Genomic DNA, 17,652 nt, shown 5'->3' with positions numbered 1-17,652 from the left:
AGGTATTAATCCATTGTCCTATACAGATAGGTGATCTATACCTGGCATACAAAGCATCTTCGTATTTCTACTCTGATGAACCTTGCATATCCACAAAATAAACAGCATGAGAACCACTAGATCCAAAGATTTAAATTTTGCTTATGACATAAATAAGATGTTACTGAGACAGACATGTGTCTCAGAGGTTCCACATGCTCTGGAACATGTTCACCATCCATGTGAAGCAGAGTCCATCCCTAATTGTTTTTAAGTGTGACCTTGAACAATGGATGGGACAACAGAAATGTATCCCTGTTCTGGCCTATACGTCTCTAACAGAAAAAGGTGGACAGTAATGCCACAACTATCATATCACCATTTAACCTCTAGAAACTTCATAACTAACATATTCCCTCATAATAAATGTTCTTGATACATACAGACACAAATAGGTTGGATTCCACAGTTAGGCTTATATATGTCCTGGTGGTCATTAGTCTAGTTTGTACCTATGAGTAATGCTTTAGTAAACTAAGGAGCGCAGATAAAACCATTTGTTGGTATGCCAGGCAACCAATATTTTGGCTAGAGTTAAAATTGATAAAGATCTGCTGGTAGAATGCAAGAGTAGCCTAGGTTTGGGGCCAGGCCTTATCAATCTTTTAGTCTGAAAATATATAAATGGATATTCTTTTTTTTGCCAAGGTTTGCTCATACTTCTCCAAGAATTGTCCAATTTTGAAGGGAGGAACATTGGGACCTATAATTATTTATTTATTCTTTCATCCACATCAATGGCACAATGCATCCCCTTTCTGCACCTAATTTATCCATTCCTTTCTCCATTAGACTGAGAGCCCTCTGACCCATTTGTATCCCATTGGAAGCAAAGGTTTACTGTTTGATAGTGGTCTGGCCTGCAGATCCTGTGCGCTGACCCCATTCCTTGTTAGACAGAGATCTCTGTTACAGGTGCCTTGGGAGGTGCATGCATATTTTCATAAAAGTGCTTCCTCCTCAGCAAATGATGTACTGCTTGCAGCATTGGCATACTTAGTTCTTCATGCTGTGGGTGATACACCCAAATTCTTGTAGTTGTCACACATGCATTAAATTAAGATGTCTTTCTCCTACCAGGCTGGGTGAGTTGACGTTGATCACTCATTCCCAATCTCCTTAGCTTGGATCCTCCAGTGCATGTGCTACTAGTTTATTATGGGTAGGCAGGCTGGGGTGCAAACCTCTTAAGTTGTTGTCAAAAGTGTACAGGATGCAGAGGGCCCTTGAGTGATGAAGCCAGATACTGAAGGTTAAATACACTTACTGCTTATACATTCTCAGGTCTGACAATTTTTGGATATCATGTTGATTCACAAGGCTATTACAAATTTCAAGACAATTTAATCTTTTGACTATATATGCCTTGCAGGCACCCATCCTCAAGCTGTACCCCTTTTCTCAATTAGGCTAGGTTAGTCAATCCCAGGGTGAGTTTGTGGTTACCCACCCAGTCATCTAGGCTCCATTTCTAGTATGATAGCAGTTCATACTCTTTTTATCAGCAGGGACAGTACATGCCAGAAGCGGGGAATGCCCTGCAAGATGATTCTGTCTTTCCATTGCATCTTATTTATATGCTGGTTAAGACTTATTTCTATGGTTCAATTATTTCCAGAATTATGAGATCCAGGACATCTGAGTCTCTAGTATGTGGAAGGCAAAACATATGTATTTTCTCAAGAGTATGTAAGACACTGAAACAAAGGAATGCAGTCAGTGTGTCTCTTGGTCTTTAAGCCCATGATCTTCTTAATTAGGAACCTCTGGGTCTTTTTAGTCATCATACATGTCTAGTGGTGTGCATCCCAAAGGAGCATTGCACTCTGTAATTGGCATTAGCAGCAGTCTTCCACTATTTCTTTTCCAATGCAGTTTCGGTGAAAAAATGTCACCTGTTAAAAATGTTGGAGAGAAAATGAAAGGCTACAGTGCTTTTAATAATGCAGTTACCCAAGAGTATATCAATATCCACAAAAGGATCTGTAGAGTGGCTTTCAAGAGGTGTGCTTCCTGTGCTTTCAGCGATGTTCGTCAGATTAAAATGAAGGAGTTGGGAACACCAACTCTATTTACTGACACTTGACTAAACAATGTTGTTTGTTCCAAAGTTATAAGGAATGCTTCATATCACATTTGTGTATGCTTATCTAGAAAGTTCTATGAAGACAAAGACTCCTTCAATAAACTGTATAGAATAATTGCATACCTGACAGTGACATCATTCTAAGGTTTCCAGCTAGTAAATGCTGACAAGAAGTGAAAAATATGCTTGCTGTTGAAATAAGGATGTGTGTGTGTATATATATATATATATATATATATATATATATATATATATATATATAAATATATACATATATATATATATATATATATATATATATATATATATATATATATATACACTCTAAATAGGAATGATGCCCTATGCAGAATCGAATGACTTTAGTTTGTCAATTTCCTGAACATTTTCTGACCACTTGTCACATGATTATTTTAAGAGAGGAAATATCTAACACAAAATCTAGGGTTCCTAACTACATTTTCATTTTTAGTGGCATATTGTCTGCCTTTTCCTGAAGTAGCACCCTGCTCACATCAAAATGGAGTGAAAAAACCCACTTTGCTCTAAAACTGTAACATCTGCCCATCTGCAACATTTGCCTGCTACAGTTGCAAAAAGAAGCTTGCTTCATCATGACACACTTTAAACGTTATTGCAAAAGCAGAAATGGAGCCAGTATCTGGTATCAACATTGAACAATGCCAGCTTGCTCTATCACAGCATAGACACCTGTAAAACATGCACCTTAACAACTTTAATGTAGAACAACTACCCCTTTACCCTATCTGACTTACATATCTGTGTGTTGCTAAATACTGTATACTAAAGGGAGGTATTGTCCATCAAATGAGATGATATAGCACTTTTTGACTATTTTCAATACACCAAGTACATGTGAGTGTAAGTTCTTACTGAAGGATTTAGTATCAGAGATAGATATGAGAATAACTGTCAGTTTACAGTCATTTCCAGGTATAGTTAGCCAGAGGTCTTGTTCCTGTATTTTAGACCAGAAATTAAATTCTGAAAAGAAGGGCACCCAACACTTAACTGGTAAGGACACCACCAGTTATCTTCATACATTCTAATGAGGCACGTGAAACTCATACTGTGTGGGCTATTCCTTTTAGAAAATACAGTATCCAACTTACGGCGAAAGGATCTACTTTTATTCTGGTCAATGGCTGCCCTCTGGCCATAAATTGCTGAAGCATGTTTAAAAAGGACTTCATTAACACAAGAACAAAGTTTTTATGTCAGCACGATCTGCTGTGTCATGAGCATTTTGAATAAATGAAGTGTTAGGTAGCCCTGGGAAGATCATCATGAACTATTAACAGAGAGGGACTGGTCAGGATGAAGTATCATATGATTCCCTAAGGTTTTAGCTTCGGATAGACAAAATGGAATCATTTGTTAATGAGCAGCAGATTATATCTGTGGAAGGAAGGATTTTGATTTGATGTTCAGTTAGATGGGCAACATGCTTCTGAAGTTAAAATGGAAAATGAGACCTTTGTAGTGATCACTGGGTTGGGGTGGGCAAGGACAAGCAAATCAATCAAACTAAAAGGTTCTATTAAAACGAAGACTGCAGTCTGTGGGAACCAGCCTGCCTCAGCTCTCCACACCATTCTTTCAAAATGGACAAATATCAGATTTTGTTAAATGTTGAACTTTATGGACTGGGAGATGGATGTCAAGAACCTTCCTGGAGCATAAAAGATGACTAGGGTTTTACACATGCTTCAGTAGCTGAAGGTTTAAAATGACAGTGACAAGAATTACAGGAGATGGCATAACAAAATGAATACATAAATGATGGCACACTTTCAGTTTGTTTCCTGCTCCATTTTGCAATACAGTTGGGATCACTAGGGATTCATTTTATTTCTGATCCAAAACACAGGCCAGAGGATGACTGGGAGGTATGCAGTCAAGATTAGACCACTGGTCATGTAGGTTGTTTTGCAAATTGTTTGAGAGCGTAGAAGGTGACCTGAAGCTCCTGGACATTATATCATTATCAGGATATAACCCATATAGCTAAAGCTATTACAGTAGTGTGCAATACGATGAACATAAATTTGATATGTGCGATAACTGTACAGACAGTTTATTTTCTGTTAAACAATTTCAAATGTATACCACTTAAAGTGCAACACATATCTCTATCTACTTATCTATAAATAGTTATAGATTTATATATAGATAAAGATAGACATTTATACATAGATGTCCACTCACTATGTCAAATGATACAGTCTACTGAAAGATAAGCTCATTGGCAGAATGAATGCCTGCTTAATTATTGCAAGTGTTCGTTTTGATTACTGTTTTAACATATGGAAGGCTAGCCACCTGACAGTGTGAACATGGGCTCTGTATGACTGCCACTGTTGAGGTGATACCCCAAACCCAAATGGAAAAAGGGAGCTGTGAATATTTGGGTGGATGGATAAGGGAAGATGGAGGATAGAATGCATGCATGCATGCATGCAGGTAAGTGTGGGTTGGTACTAATGTCAAATCATTCATATATACTGAATGTTTTGCAATTAGGTCATGGAAGTGTCTGTGTGTGATTTTATAGGTTATGGTTAGAGGAAAGGCTAAACAGGGATGGATTTAGTGTTGTACATATATGTTGTTGCATGTTGTGTGCATCTCAGCCAATTTTATGATGTGCTCGTGTTACAGAAAGGGTTTTTCTTAGATAAGGTACAGGATTTGGGTTAGTGACGGGGCAAGATTACAGTTAGGGTTAGTAGGCATTAATAAGGAGAACAGGAGGGGGCTCACCGATCCATATTTATGTTGGGTCAGTAACATCCATTACTATTAGTCCCCTCTTTCCCTTAGTAGCACTAATAAAGTGTACTCCAGACTTATCAAAAAGAAAAGGATATTCCTTTTCACATTGTGCAGAGAATTGTCTAGGAATGCAGCTGTAGAGACACATGTTGCAAAAACCCCTTCCTCTTCTTAGCAGTGGATGTAGACTCTTTCTTACATGAAATAGAGAGTTATGCTCCTAGTCAATGCAAGATACGAAAGGTTTAAGGGAGTGTAACAATTCTACTTATTTATAGATTGCTTGAGAAGCCTGGCAAGATATCCAAGTGCTAAATGGCTTTCCATTTCACACCATTTTGACAAAGTTCTGAAGATTTATCCAATAGAATGTATACATGATAGATGATAATAAAGATTCTGATCTATCTGTGTGGGTGGGTGGGCAGATTGATGAATTATTTGGAAAATGTTTATGTTCCAGATAGATATCTCTGTATTGTGTTGCACACTGAAAATAAGTAGACGGCATTACAGATTGCATGCTCACTACATTTGATTAACTCAGGCTCAAAATTATTATAACAAATTTCTGATCCCATTACTTAGTCATTAGAGATATTGCTACTTCACCTTACTGATTAATCTATATTGTTGTACACTTACAGAATGATACAAGCCAAACACAAATTTGGAAGCATTTTGATGCATTGATTCTAGTGCTGTTAACTGCAAAGTTTCCATTGCCTATATATCTACACATGCTTAATAGCATATATAATAATAATATAGACTAAGTTACATTTATAATCGCAGTATCTAAAATATTGTTTGCTGAATAACCCAAAAAAGTTTAACAAGCAAGTAAAAGTGTCTATTAAGATAAGCATCTTAAAATTGTCCAAATTCTAAATGGCAGAGAACAAGCAAGCAAAAACACATATGCACACACAGACACACACACACATACACATGCAAATATGCACACTCACACACACACACACACACACACACACACACACACACACACACACACACACACACATGAACGTGAACATATGAGTTTGTTAATATAAAAAAAGTTTAAACTGAGAGTTTTAGCTTAAAAGTCAAAGCTCAGGATATCATTGCAAACTATGTACTGGCTTTCACGTGAAGAAGTTGAAGCAGGTCAAATCAAAATACGTGTCAAACAAAGACTCATCATTAGTAACATTTTACAGTGCAGCTCTGTCTTACAAAATTATTATTGTACAAAAATATAAAATATCTGCCACCATCAGCTGAGGAACTTGTTTTCTCCTACATTATGATGACTGTATCAACTTTTATTACCATAAGTAATAAGAACAGTCTCTAAAACCGTACTTCAGTTTTAAAATGACCATTTATTGACAATAAAAATACAAAATGGGGAAGTATTTCAATTTTAAAATGACCATTTATTGACAATAAAAATACAAAATGGCGAGTAGCGTAAAAGAAATACATTCATGTACTGTTATGTATGTCTCCAAATTTAAGTTCAACAATTTCAGTGTTTCATAACACTCAGTGATTTTCTAAAAACTTGCAACTAAACAAGTCAACATTTTCAAAACATCAGTACTTTTCTTTATCAGATTTTTAAAGAGCAACATTTCGTATTCTTTTTCAGTTTCAGGAACAACTTTGTCCATCATGCATAACTTCCTTGTTCCTCTTTCAAAACCTTTCCAGACCCAGAAGAAGGAATCTGACATCATCTAGAGGTGCTGGCTTTGATATATGAGGTTTGGAACAGACCAATTTTTCCAGGGAGTTCTTCAAGGGGGGGGGGGGTTAGATAGAGTAGCAGGAATTGGCAGGATAGGGGGAGGATAGGGTTAAATAGGAATGGATGAGGTTTGGGAAAAATTGAGGTAGGCATAGGGAGGGGCTTAAAGGAGATTAGGCAAGTGTAACTGGAGTAGGAGTCACATTTTGGCGTGAACTTGCTACAGCAAGTGCTACATCTGTGATGACCTGGAGGTATTTTAGGTATTTGTGGTCAGGTAGACCTTGGAATGGTCAAGTATGCAGGAGGTAAGTGGTGGTCAATAATGGGCTTGGTAGCAGTGTTTTATTTATATATATGTATATATATATATATATATATATATATATATATATATATATAATTTTTTTCCTCCTTCATGGTTTTAGCCAATTTTCGATAACATGGGGTTTAGGTGGTCTAGGTGAGACTGCGTGGCAGGGCTAGCCTTCGAGAGAGCAGTGCTAATGCAATCTGTTATTTACTGACTCAGACTGAGTTAATTTGGTTTACTAACCTTGTAGGAGCAGTGGGTGAACTGCTCCTGGTTCTTGGGTTTGGGGTCAGAAGTTTGTTTTCGCTATATTGGGGTTTGACTCTCCACCTACATTGGAGAAGTGTGGGTTCACAACAGAATGTTTCCTGGCTGCTGTCCTGTTAGTTCCCGAGCAGTGCTGTTTTTTCTTTGATGTGCGTTGATTGCTTTTGTGGGCTTGAGGGCACCATGGTGATAGTGGGGCAGGGCGCATGCACTGTCTACTTTGGTTTCTCTTATAAAAAAAAAAGCCTTAGATTAGCGATGATATGATTCCATCTCCGGTTTGTAGTTTATTGACCAGTGGGGTTCTAGTTTTGTACAGATGAGTTTGGTTAGTTTGCCTTTTTGACTGTAGTTTCTTGCAGAATGGGAGAGGAGTTGGAAATATGCACTGTTTGGTTGCACGTGTATTGATCAGTCAGCCTTTCATGGGTTTAACTATAAGTTATGAGATGACCTAAATTGAGAACGTGATTCTGTACATTGCTTACTGCCTTCTAGCATAGCTCTCGTCATAAGAGTAGGAGAGGAATTTTTATATTGTGGTGAGGTTGATGTTGGATAGCAAGAATCTTAAGTATATGGAATGGCTTATAGTCGAGAGGTTGCTGTCTCTTTGAAGGGAGGCGCTGTTGGGACTGTGTATTACAGACAGAAAGGATTGCTTTGGTTCGAATGGAAGAGCTGGGAGTTAGAGCCAGTCAGTCTGTACCAAGGACGTCTGGTACCAAGGAAGTAAGGAGCAAAATGAGCAGATGTCTGTCAGTTATATTGCTAAACTATCAGAGTTTGCAGATAAGCCTGTTTTTTTGTCTGGGTATGACAATAGGTGGAGGCTACAAACAAAAGATATGTATATCTGTTTAGGACTAGGATGGGTCATTTGTTGTTTATGTTCTGTCAGCAAAAGGGCTGAACATGCTGTTTGCCTTCTGATGAGATGTTTTTCGCAGGATAGGAGGTTGTCCACATGTTGGCCGCTCATTGCGCATGGGTGGTGTAGCAGTAATGGCCATGGGGAGCAGGGTACTGCAGGGCATACCTCTCAACCATCATAAAACAATACTTGTAGCCACAGAGCTGTCAGCTCTTTTCAAATATAAAAGGAATTGAATAAAGTGATAAAAAAAAAAAAAAAAAAAAAAAAAAAATGGAATGTACATATGAAAAATGTGTTGAGTGGGATTTCTTTCCATGTCACTAAGAATGGCAAGACTAAGACTATTTAATAAGATCAGTTTATTTGAGGCAGAGGTTACGGCACAGCATTGTGGAGGAAATGGATGTTGCATGTACGTCCAAATGTTGATCGGTGTTATTGTCAAGCTGTGCCAATACAGCGAATTTAGTGTGGGTATTCGGAAGAAAGACATACTGTGGATGGTGTAGACAGGCCTGGTTCTGCAGTTTCCTGGAGATGCACTTTGTTGTGGACAGCTTGCCTTGGTAGAGATAGAATAACTGGATGCTGTGATTGTTTACACTACGGAGGTTGAATCCCCTCACCTTATATGATTTCAAGTTTGTGTATCCTGTTGAAACATAGCAGATGATGGAAAGATTTCATCCCCTTCAAATCAAAGGCACTTGATCTTGGATTCAGCTTGTTTGGTTGCTTTTTGAGAGGCCTTCTCAGAAATGTTTTTGTGAGTTGGGGACACGCATCCAGGTTTGGGTGCATGGTGGTACTGTTTGAGACGGATCGTGTATTCAAGGTGGCTTGTGTGTTGCCGTTGGCTCACTTTGTGGACAGGTCCCTGCATGGATGTTGCAGGCTGTTGCTGGTGCTTTGGTAAGTAAACATCCACTATTTGAATAAAAAAGAAAAAAAAAAAACTAAGAATTAGAGTGCTTTAGTGCTAATATGCTCATGGAGGTGGTTATTATTTGATGAAAATGTATAAATATTCACCAGACATCAGCAAAAATAACAACACATGTGTGTCACTCTGGCATGGTGGCTGCTTTGTTGTTTGACATTCATCCCCTTTAGAGTTTGACTTTGTGTGTTCCTTTGGGAAACTTAGTAGGCTGTTCATAGGTTCATAGGTTAGTACGATTCTAACTGCCCTTGCGAGCCATTTTAATCCTAGCCAATTATCCCTTGTGAGACTCAAACCCTGCACCTTGTGTTTGTAAGGCAAACACCTTAACCATTAGGTCACCCTCGCATTGCTGGACTGTGGCAGTTGGCAGGTGTTGAGGGGTCTTGGCTGCTTTGGGGACTCCTTGGTGATCTGTGGAGTGGGTCAGTGTTGAAGGCAATGATGTGCTTGATGATTGTACACAGCATGTCTGCGGTATGACTCGGATGACCAACTTTGTTGCCACACCTGGGATCAGTCATTGGCTTCTCCAGTGGATTTCTGGGACATCAGATTTGGTGGAGGGTGGTTTCATTTGGTTCTGATTAGGAATGGTGGTTTACTGGCAAGTTGATGCAATTATTACTGGTGAGGAAGGATGGGCATTGGGTTTAGACTTAATGTCTTTCCGGGTATGCCTGTTGTTAAGATCCTGTTGTTTGGTACCTCTTCTAAGTCTTGAGTAATTATGAAGAGTTTAATTTTGAGAAGGATGAGAGGGGTGGTTGGACAAGGTTGCTCTTGTGGTGCTGTAAATGTTGACAAAGGCAAGATGGTTATGTTGGTGATTAACAGGAAGCGTGGCTGGCTGATTCTTGGTTTTACTGGGAAGTCATGTCTGTGTGGGTTTTTTGACCAGTGGAAGCACCTCTGCATGTGGGGGGGGGCTTGTATTGAGAGAAATGTTAATGTGGTGGTGTATTTTGATAGGGTCTAAATAGGGAATAGGGGAAAAGCACAACAGTGGTGGCTGCTTGTAGTCATTTTCAAGTCGATGCAAATTGTGGTTGGAGGGTGCATTTCAATTTCCAACTTAGTACTGGGCTGTTTCGGTTTTTGACTTTTTCCTGGGCAGTGGTGAACATGGAACACTTTGGCCATTGAAAGAACCGCAGATTTCATTTCACGGGCTTTAGGTTCAGAGTGCCAGGCTTGCTTGAGGTAGCGTGGTAGTCTGAGTGTGTGTGAGCTAGGTGGTGTGGACGGGGGTTGTCTGAAATATGGCACTACTGCTGTCATTCGTGAGCTGTCACTGTATGGTTGAATTTTCATGTTCTTCCCATATCTATTGTCCTGGCGTGTTTCAATTTCTTTTGCCTGGGTGATGAGAGAGAGAGTCAGAGTTACGCCATTTCACCTACTCAATTAAAAATAAATGAATTAAAAATACAGAAACATGAACAAGTAATCCAATGACTTAACTACACATTGGGCACATTGTAGGAATATTAAGGGTAAGTTTTCTTCAAAATCATCAAAATAATGTCAGAGGACAATTGCTGCTGTTCAATGATATTAGAACAAGTATAAGCTTTTGTTTTAAAAATAAGAATTTACATTTACAATTTGTAAGCAGTTTACTAAATTACGGGCCATCAAATGCTATTGAAAAAAAACGTTATTATGTACTGAGTTTTAACTTTATTGTAAAGAAAGGCTAAAATATGAAAAGAGACACGGTGCCGTCACTCTATTTCTTGCAGCCTCTGACATAATTATTCTCTTATTTGGGTGACTGATTCCAGGTTACATATTTTGAGGTGGTTAATTGCTGCATACTGCTAAGCAATCATCTTCAATTTTTCAGAACAAAACCAATAAGCTATGTTTTGCTACGATAGCATGCATGTTATCTACCACTGCAGAGTGTGGGTTGAATTATGGATATTTGAAGAACAAGTAGTCAAAGGTGAAGCTTCATAGAGGTCATTTCATGGGGATTTTGGCATGGGTAGGTGTAGAGGCTGCACAGTTGGTCAACAGGGTGGAGGAATACAGTGGCTGGTGGTTGACTGGCCAGAATAAAGAAGGTCGAGAAGATGGATGAGGATGCTTGCTGTGGATGTCTCGAAGGCCAGACTGGTGCACACCAAGGATACAAGGGACAGGGTACAGATTGAGCGATGGTCAGTGGTCTGTGAGAAGCAGAGTTGTGAGGTAGTTGATTTGGGAGGCTGGGTTGTTCGTTTTATTTATGGATATTATGCACTTGTATTTGGAAGTAAGGTATGCTACTGGGGAGGCTGGGTTGAAGTTTGGTAGATGGTATGTTAACAATTGTTGGTTTTGTACTCATTCAGGCATTTTGAGGTGGTTGCAGCTGGGTAGTGTAAGGCCAAGGGAAAATGGTGTATGTTGTGGGCAATTTATAGCAGGGTTTGATATTTTCTTAGGGGTAGTTTTGGGTTTCCTAGTGGCAGGAGTGGCACCAATTTCAGTAGTGGGGGTATTTACTTAATTAATGGCTCTAAGGTTTTGATGAACTACCAAGCTTCAGGTAAGTAAGACTCCTTAATCCAGAGTGCACTGCATGTTGCTCTTATTTAAGAGGGACAAGGGTGATTGTTGCCATGTTCAAAAGGGATATAGGTAGAGCTGTGGTGGGGGAGTTACACCTCAGGTTTGGTAATAGGCTATAATAACATGACTATGGATAGTTTTCTCTTTGCCTTAATTATGATTAACAATGTTGTTGGGAACTACTTGGTTGGGAAGAGAGGGATATTTATTTATAGAATAGGCCTTTTAATGCAAGCATTTGTTTTATTTTGCATGGGTGTCAGTTGTATCATGAACCTGTAAGGTGTGAAGAAAATCTCACGGGCAGTTTTATTAACACATATTAAGTTTCACTGGTGTTTTGTATGCGGTAGTAGCTGCATTTTAAGCAGTTGATGTAGGAAATATGCCAGCAGTGGCACATACTGTCATTATGAAGTTGTGATTATGTGTGAATAAAGTATTTACAGTTTTTTCGTTTATAGATCCTTCAGAGGTTGCAAATGGAGACTGGCTGACCAAGCATTACTTGGTAGGTTGAAGGAAGGTGTGTTCAACAGGTGTGAGAAGGGGTCGGGGATGATATCGTTTGATGGAGTGGTGTGAAGAGGTCATGGTCTTCCAGTAAGGCAGCCACAGATGGAATTGTTTGCTATATTTTCTTCCCAATAATTACAATGTAATGGTTTGTTTTGCTTGTTTTGGGCGGGGAGCATCAGGAGTGAATTTACATTGTATTATTGGTAGCTAGTTTTTTTTTTCTTTGATTAGCTCAGGTAGGGTAGCAGCCTTTGGGGGTAGGGGATTAGTGGTTGCATTGAGTAAGTGGGTTAAGGTGGTGAGCTAGATGGGGTGTCCTTGCATGAAAGTATGGTTTGATTTACTGTACTTGAAAGACAGAAAGGGTATGGTTTAATTTCTACATGCTGGACTGAGTTGGTATATCACTAATCTTGTTTTGACCAGGTGGCATAGGGAATTTTCAAGTTTGATATATTGTTGGCATTCAAGGGTACTGACAAAGCTAAGAGGGGTCAGATTGCTAAAGTTATCATGGGGTGTAGGTGCTTTACTGTTTATAATGGGTAGTTGGTGTTGGTGAGGCGGTTGTTAAATGGTATTTTAAAGTTTTCAGGTTGTTTCTACATGCCATTGGGCAAGTAAAAGGGGCTGCTATGGGAAGGGTGGTATGCAATTCCTTTTATTTAGTTTCGGTGGTTGGGGTTGAGTATTACTGGTCCAGTGGCAGGTAATGCCCTGGTAATCATTAGGTAATTGCCAGGGGCTGGTAATGTCCTGGTAATTATTGTACAAAAAAAAAGTCTCATTTGTTCTACTCCATCTCTAATGTCTCTGGTCACAGAATGCAGAAAATTAGGAAGTGAACCCTGTTCATATCATTATAATATGTATCATACAATCATTCTTCAGGATGAAAAAAAAGCTACATTTCTGGATAGCTGAATTGCGCCCATATAAGCAGGGTGGACATGGATCTATTTGGGTGGATAAGAGTTACAATGTCTACATAAACAGTCATGCAAAAGCAAGCAACATGGTGTAGGGGGATAAAGCTCTAACTATGGCTCAGATGATCTGGGTTCAATTAGCCATACAGGAATCTGAGTTGCTGACAGGGGAAGGATGGGTGTGCATATCACGGGGAGGGTCTGCACACTTAGATGTTTCCTGCATTTGATCCCGGATGGTGGCTAGGGACAAGCAGTAGAGGCAGTGTCTTTAAGAAGGATTGATGGGGTATTCTGGAATGTTCCCGTGGAGGCAGGATGATACACTAACAAGGCCGCATTGCACAACTGCCCTCAAGATGCAACAGATGTGGCAAGGGTGAGGAGAAAACAGGTTGGTGACAAAACACTCCTTGACATCAATATGATACTACACTATTAAACTTGATCTCCTCACTGACCCCAAACATTGGTCAGAGTAAATCTGGGGGAGTTTTGGAATGAGTGGTACTTCCAATAGATGAGAAAATGTGATGAAAGTAAGCTGCTGATCAGTTGTGAGGAAGAAAACTAAACAGCACTATATAGCTACAAGCCACAGTAATGCATTTAGACTGATGCCTACTCTTGTGATTAAGGGGCACTGTGATAACTACTATCAAGACTCTCATTGGCATCCATTTTGAAAATACCTGTTCAATCAAGGGACTAACAGTTCTGTCATCCTTGACAAACAGGAAGCTCACCTCTAATGTATCTGTTCAAAGGACTGGATGTAAGCTGCTACATTATCTTTGGCATGGTCCTACACGCAGGACTACAAAATCCTCAAATGTGGTCAAAATAGCCAATGGGCTGGTATGACAGAAAGGTAGTCACAAGTAGGAGTAAAATAAATAATACACAGCATCTAGCCATCTATGCATTTCCCTATGACTGAGACTTTATGTGCCTTTTGTAGCAAAACAGAATTAGAGATAAATATATCTTAGGAGAGAAACCCCCATAGACTATTTCTATTGCTAAACCAGGGTAAAAGCATGCATTCTTCAGTACTGGAAACAAGTTTGTTGGGTAGTGTAATGATGTGTGGCAGGAATTTAGAAAAATACACACAGCACATTTTGTTAAAACATACCATTCTTTAAATTACAGATGACAATACAAACCACCATGACTGCAACATCAGAAATGTTACTAAGTCCTTGATAAAATGATTACAATGGTTATTCTGAACACTCGCAAAATGCACAAAAAGAAAGACACTTGTGGTAGCGTACTGCAGTAAAAAAGAATAATTCATTTGCACAGGGATGTGAAAGTTAAAAAATAATAGCTTCTGTCTTCCGCTCATTATGCAGGAACATACTTTATTTAGTGTGTAACATATTTATCAGATGTTACAGCAAGACTACAGTTTGCCACCAGCAATATATTACTGATGAAACAATCGAGAAAGACGAGTCAGGATATCTGAAACATTTTCACTTTTTTATTTGCTCAGAATCTAGTTTACATAGACGATTCTTTGGGAAAAGTAAGTACCTTGACAACTGTATCTAATGAATTAATAACGAGTCAAATAAAATCTTTATACCGCCTTCACTCCTCCAGTTATACAACACTCTGAGGCAGCCAAAATTTATTTACTGAAATTTCAGAAACTACCCGTGGGCACAAGTGTTCCTTTATGAAGCTGCAAATCAGTGTCAGAGTCTGCAGGTTTAAATTACAAATAGAGACAGTAAAATTCTGTACAGGGCGGCCACATTAAGCACAGCATTTCTAAATGATATGAGGTTACAAATTATACAGGCCTAATCAGCTAATTTCAGACAGCAGGTAAACAAAACAGGAAACAAAATACAGTGTGGACATATCAATAATACATCACATCCAGAATCCAACATTCTTTGGCATGAGGAGAGGAGAGGAGACGTTTTAATCATAATAGCACCAGACATGATATGATATCTGTGTCTACAGGTTACAATTAAATTAAACTGTTATAGTTAGATTTACAGTGGGATACACACAAGTTCTTTGCTGTCTATTGCATGACAAAACATTCAGACTTTCATTGGTTAAATGAAGTGGCAAGCAGAAATAGAGTGAATCAATCTGGTTATGCACATGATGCACTGTCATTGCACTCTGAAAATAGAGGAACAACAAGATGGTTAAGTACTTTTCTGATGTCAGAGAGCTGCTTAACAGGCTTTTGTTAAATGCCACAAAGCACTGTTAAGATAAAGTCTCACACTTGTGATTAAAATTGATGTGTTTGTAAGTAAACAACAATGCCAAAAGGTAAATAATTTTGAAAGCAAAAAAAAAAAGTGGCAGAATGAAGTGTAACAGTGCTTTCTACAGCGGATGACTTTTTTGTTGACAGCTGCCAGCTGGCTGTATGACAGTGCTAAGTGCTTTACCAGCGTTCCAACATTTTAAAAGTCCTTACTATTTTTTTTTCTCCTTTAACAGGCAGTACATGCATCACATGAAGTTTTATGCTTGCAAAGAATAACAATTGGATCTCATATTCATAACTATTTATGTCATCTTGACATGGGGGCCAAGATATTCCTCTCGAGAGTGACTCGAAGTATGTTTCTTCACATCCATGTCTCAAACACATAAAAAGCTGGATATGATCAGACACCCATTCATAATCCTCATTATTTTCAGGTATTGCATTTAGCCATTCAGCGGTACTAGGGCAGACATAAAGCATTGCTGACTGATCAGATGTAGAAGCATTCTTTGGGCATTCCAGATACAATGTTTTTGTAGCTCACTTATTGGCAAAAGAAGGAAAAAAAAAGCAAAATGAGTCAGAGTGAAATGAAGAGGAAGAGTTCTGAAAGTACATTTCTAACTAAGAAATGCAGGCATAGATTGAGTCTGTGATAATGTCTTTAGGCCTAGAGAAAACATACACAGATTAACCTTATTCTCAAGAGAAATAACATACTGTTACACATTCGACAAGGAATCTGAAACTCAGAAAATCGCTATATTATATGATTCTATTCATAGCCATTCTAGATGCATGCATTTTCGCAGTGGCATAATGCTGCTCCTGACAAGAAATGATGCCCTGTCTACTGTATCTAAGGTAAATGGAGGTGCAGCTGATGAAAAACACAGGAGCACATTTTATCATCAGTCAATAAGCTTTGCATTTTGCATTTTCATATTTATTACACAATTAGTGGCATGACTTTAAACTGGAATGCTTTTTACCTCCATATGCTACACTTTGTGCCATCTAGGTTGCCTAGTTATTGTTTTCATATTGCCTTTTACAGTATACTGGTGAGTAAATCATTTCAATTCCACAAGGCTGCAACAAGCAGTAGAATAAAAATGTGGGCTGTAAGAGATAGCTGCGCGATGATCTTCACCTTTAATGATGAAAACAAGTCCTCTAGATTTTCTGTACTATATGACTGCAATGTTAAATTCCCACTTTGGATATGGCACCAGGCATCTCTTTAGTCAGCAGATCAATAAAAAAACATAAACATTTGTTTATCAAACAAATCTATATTCCTGGTTTTACTTGTTCTGTATTAAAACAAATGGCAGGCACTCATTCCTATAGGAATTTAAATGGGAAAAGTAAGATACTTTGTAAAGTATCTAAAGACAATAATAATGAGTCCAAGACACTGGCTTGATGACAAAGTCAGCTCATTAGGGGTGTGAGTTCAAAGCATAGTGGAAGCAGTATTGAATTTTTTTGAGAAATCCACTATTTCAGGTCATTCACAACTTTTGTGCATGACCACTTTTAAAGTTTGGTAATCACTACCATGGACCTGAGTACTTTTATTACATTCTTTGTCAAGATACCAGTTTTGCTGAGACATACAGTAACAGAGTAAGATCAGTCATAGCCTTGTAACACGTTCACCCTGATCCCCGCGTATGTTTGAAACTTGACAAGTAATGAAAACTCTGTGCTTTCACAGTCAGGTGTTTCTTCTTCTGTCTTTTCTTCTTCTTCTTATCTCCTGCTTTATAAGAAAGGACACCAAAAAAAGTCTCATTATGGAAGAGGTTTCTTATACCAGAACGTCAAAAAAAGCTGCAGGCTTTCTGGACTTGACAACATTTAACTGTAAAACTATGAGGTCTGATAGAAGTGAGTGGTAACAAACTGAATTGAGGTCTAGTTTGTCACGGCTATAATCATACTCATTTTGTTATAACACTTTAATAATCAACTCAAAATATGTAAGGATGATTACTGAATTTGCAACAGATAAGGCACAGCAAATGAAGAACAAGAAAATATGCACTACAGGATTTATAATTCTGGTCTACATTTTTTTTCTCTTGCATATATTATGATTCTGTTGAGGGTATCAATTTCCATATACATAAAGACAGAATTCCTGTAGCTGTATAATACCTCCCTAAGTGACAAAATCAAATTGAACAGCAGGTTCAAATGACTAAACAACAACAAAAAAAGAAAGAAAGAAAAGTGTTTCTGAAGTCGGTCTCCAATCCTCCACCAAAATCCTAAAATGTACTAACTTTGAGGCTGTGAAATCTCAAAGCTAATGATGACATCC

General features: G+C 38.5%; 1 pseudogene; it reads left to right on the top strand.

The window, feature by feature from the left end:
• Window positions 1-1,927: 1,927 nt before the first annotated feature.
• On the top strand, window positions 1,928-2,269 carry LOC122802031 (annotated as a pseudogene).
• Window positions 2,270-17,652: the final 15,383 nt, after the last annotated feature.

The sequence above is a fragment of the Protopterus annectens genome, chromosome 5.part0, assembly GCF_019279795.1.
Source record: "Protopterus annectens isolate FY-2018-M chromosome 5.part0, PAN1.0, whole genome shotgun sequence".
NCBI lineage: Eukaryota > Metazoa > Chordata > Ceratodontiformes > Protopteridae > Protopterus > Protopterus annectens.
The sequence above is the reverse complement of the archived record's forward strand: the minus strand, read 5'-3'. Positions and strand labels throughout refer to the sequence as shown.